Source organism: Etheostoma spectabile, chromosome 5 (genome assembly GCF_008692095.1).
Source record: "Etheostoma spectabile isolate EspeVRDwgs_2016 chromosome 5, UIUC_Espe_1.0, whole genome shotgun sequence".
Taxonomy (NCBI): Eukaryota; Metazoa; Chordata; class Actinopteri; order Perciformes; family Percidae; genus Etheostoma; species Etheostoma spectabile.
The window spans coordinates 37,465,074-37,469,012 of NC_045737.1; the positions used below are offsets into that span (position 1 = coordinate 37,465,074).

At 40.8% G+C, this 3,939-nt stretch overlaps 1 protein-coding gene across 1 annotated transcript in view; it reads right to left on the reverse strand.

Annotated features, from left to right (window-relative positions):
• Nucleotides 1-873, reverse strand: part of ccsapa (centriole, cilia and spindle-associated protein a) — a 9,670-nt gene extending 8,797 nt beyond the window's left edge. Inside the window, exon 1 of the mRNA XM_032516064.1 lies at nt 690-873. The gene's annotated coding sequence lies outside the window, so the exon portion shown is untranslated. The remainder of the gene's footprint in view (nt 1-689) is intronic.
• Nucleotides 874-3,939: the final 3,066 nt, after the last annotated feature.

The window sequence follows — 3,939 nt, forward strand, 5'->3', positions numbered from 1 at the left end:
GGGGGGGGGGGGGGGGGGGGTCTACCTGTAAGCCCCGCCCACATCCCACCACAACAGCTTACCTTCAGACTGCTCTGAGGGTAATCTGGTTTATTCTACTCTTATTTACTACTGACTGTACTACTACTACTACTACTAGTACTCATACTAGCCTACACTCAAATAACAGACCATCTATTTCTGTCAGGAGCCCTCCCGCCTACACACACATTTCATACTATTTTATTATTCAAATTTAAATTCCTCTTATCTTTAGTGAAACGAGATTAATTATTCATTTATCTGAGTTGGCCTACATCTGATCCTAGGACGAAACCGGGACAATATCTATTGGAAACATCCAATTGTTGCTAATTTATCGGTGTATTTTTTGGTCTTTTTACTTGAACTAAAACACTCTTATTTTGAAGGCTTTCATGGTCACACCCCAAATAACATCGTATTTTCAGAAACGTTGCGTTTAAAAAAAAACGCAAAAATAAAAATATTAAAGACAGTTTTATCTGCGGAAGACTTCTAAAAATTAATAATTGAATAAATATAGTTTTTTAACGGACAAGTTATCGTGTGAAGACAGCCAACCGCCGTGTTCACCTGCTCCGTTAAACCCCGTTCAACACGGTGAGGATTTAAAAATGTCGGGCTAACGGTTATTAACGGTTCTTAACGTCCGTTATAACGCTACTCACCCAGACCTCATTCCAGAGCGACCCGGTCTGATTTTAAACCCCCAGTCTGTCTCTTCAGAGCCCCGGTCAGACGTCTATCACGGCCCCGCTTCTCTCCGACTGACAGCGAACACCATAACACCGAGAGCCGTTTATTAGCCGAGCTACAAGCTAGCTATGGCAAAGCAAACCGCTTCCGGCGTGGACTTTCAGAATAAAACTTTTTATTCTCCCTTTGCTGTTGAAACACTTGGATTCCTGTTACGTTACTGTCCACATACTTGTGGTCATACAGCGGTTGTTACTAATTTCCTTGTTGCCCTATTTAGGCCCCCCAAAGCTGAAATAACGTGGAAAAGTTGCCATTTGATCATAACCTTTATTTTGAAAGATACCGAACACACTTCCGGTACAGTCCTGATTAACTCCCGCGTGCTTGATGGAGCAGCAGAGCGTATTATTTTGTAGTTAATGAAAAAATGAAATATGATTTCTTCTTAGTAAAGATGCAGACACCGGACTGCGCATGCGTGTTCTGCCTCCATCTGTAGAGTGATGACAACAGGTGACACTAAGATCAGATCTGATAAAGGTTATTTTCTCCTTATGATGCATTTCTGTTTGGGAAATAAAAAACAACCTGGATGATGTCATGTCATTGGGGTTTTCTGGGGGTGAAACAAGTATAGTATAGTAGAGTATACATAATATCTATATATAGTTTATATGTATAACATAACAACAAAAAGCCTGCGCTGCCAAGGATGACTGTTGTTAAATCATGACACTGTTTAATTGTTAAATATTAATTTATATATTAATTATTTATATACAAGGATGACCACACTTAAAGCTTCAGTAGGTAACTTTTTTAAAAATGTATTTTTTACATATTTGTTAAAACTGCCACTATGTCCTGACAGTAGAATATGAGACAGATAATCTGTGAAAAAATCAAGCTCCTGTGTCCCCTCCCTGTGCTCCTACTGCCACTTGCAGAAAAACACCGCTCCCGGTCAGAAACAGCCAATCAGAGTCAAGAGGACTGTCTTAGCAGTGTCAATCACTCTCGTGTACGCGCTGCTCATACCCTCCCCCGCACAGCGCTACCACCGTTCAAGCTCAAGATTGCAGTGCACTGCTGCTTTGCTAATCACACTTTTCAGGAAAACTGCAAATTTCTCGAGTGACACCTGCTCAGAAAACAAAGACGGGAACAGAAGAAGACCGATGACGAAAAGCGAGCTAAAAAGAAAGAACTAAACCGAGCCCGAAATAAAACGAGGGTCAACATCGGAGCGGTTTTTCAGAGCTGCGTGAAGCTGACACCCCACCCACGTCAAAAAATTCAGCAAATAGTCTGAATGGTTAGTGCTCCGTTTGTGCAGGTTTGTGCCGTTAAAATTTTCGTTTGTGCAGCTTTCGTCTTTGAGATATTAAAAGTTATAATTTTGGCCGATGACGTCACCATCCCCCCATATCGCTCCAAAACAAACCAAAGTGGCTAGTTCGTTAGTGCGTGTTTCCTTTGTGCAGTTTAACCTGTCGTTTGTGCAGCTTTTGTTTTCGAGATATATAAGTTATAATTTTGGCCGATGGACGTCTCCGCCCCCATTTTGCTCCAAACAAGACTTGTACAACAGCTGAAAATCTGAAGAATTAAAGACAGCCCACTTGGTTTGTTTGGAACATGATAGGGTGACGGTGACGTCATCGGCCAAATTATAAAACTTTTAATATCTCGACACAAACAAACCTGCACAAACGGAGCACTAACTAACTAGCGCCACTGTGTTTGTTTTGGAGCGATATGGGGGGATGGTGAACTCTAGATGGAGCTAAAAAATAATTTTTAATATCTCAGAAACCAAAACTGCACAAACGAAAATTTTAACGGCACAAACCTGCACAAACGGAGCACTAACCATTCAGACTATTTGCTGAATTTTTTGACGTGGGTGGGGTGTCAGCTTCACGAGGGAGCTACGCCTCCTGAAAGGATTCAACACGGATTCAGAGCTAGCGTTAGCCACATTTCTGCTCGACATGTAAGTATCCCTGCTTGATTTGTTTCATTTTTTAAGAACTACACAACTAAGATATCGATGGTTACAGTTCACTTTCAGTACACTGGTGATAGCGCAAATCTCAGTTTACTGCGTAGCTTGTGGCACGGCAGGAATGTTGTAGCAGGTGAAGATTAACTTTACTTGCAAACTCCTTCACCCTCAGTATAACTAATATTGTTTCGATGCCTACATTTAGTAAGCCAAAATGTTTTTTTGTCAATCACAACACATGTAGCTATGGTTAAACTACTTTAATTGTGCGCTGTCCCGTCAACGTTTGGCAAGGCAGAATTCTATTTTTGATTATTTTTTAAACATACGTTTTCTTCCCCCTCAGGATGTAATTTGTAAATCAAATGTACTGACAACAATTCTTGTGCTCCTCAACAGGTCGGACATGCCCAGACACAGAGGCACGTGAAGGAGTCGCCTGTCAGTCCAGATCAAAATGTCAGTATCCTTGTGCAGGAGTACGTTGCAAAAAAAGCTGATTTTTTGACCATATGCTAATAAAACCTAAGACATATTTCTAAGATGTTGTTATTCCTTGGCTTATTAGCTTCCCACTGATTCATCATTCATACTGAAAGTTTACTGTTTTAAATGGATCCAAAGGTATTCTGTATTGTGAAAACGGGCTACTTTTGTTCTCACAAAGAGCGATTACATAAAAACTATTTAAACCCTTTATTGAAAAGAATTTACAACACTTTTATAGAAATATTTTAAATAAGCAATTTTTTACATAAGCTATACCCTCCTCAGAATAATCCCTGTATGTCCATGAGGATGTGGAAAGCATCGTGGCCCTGCTACTAGCCTGCGCGTTCACGGTAGGCCCCGCTGTGAGGGAGAGCTGTGGAGGGGGCTGTAGCGCGCAGAGAGCAAGGGGAGGGACCTGTAAGGTGTGCTTGTTCAAAGTTTTGGCTAACTCCCCTTTTTCCGCAGAACATCCTACTGCAGCTTTAAAGGTGAATCCTTTGTTTATTTTGGAGCTTTAGCTTCATAAAGTATTACTTTTAATTTATTACCACACACAGAGAGGTTGGCATGGTGTTATTTCAGTTAGACTAATAGCGGATTTGATTTGCCTTGAGAGATGATCTTATGGTTTTATTTAAATACCCCAATCTCTATGTATGGTGAAGGGTGTGTGATGATGTGTGTGTATGTGTGTGTGATGATGTGTGTGTGTGTGTGTG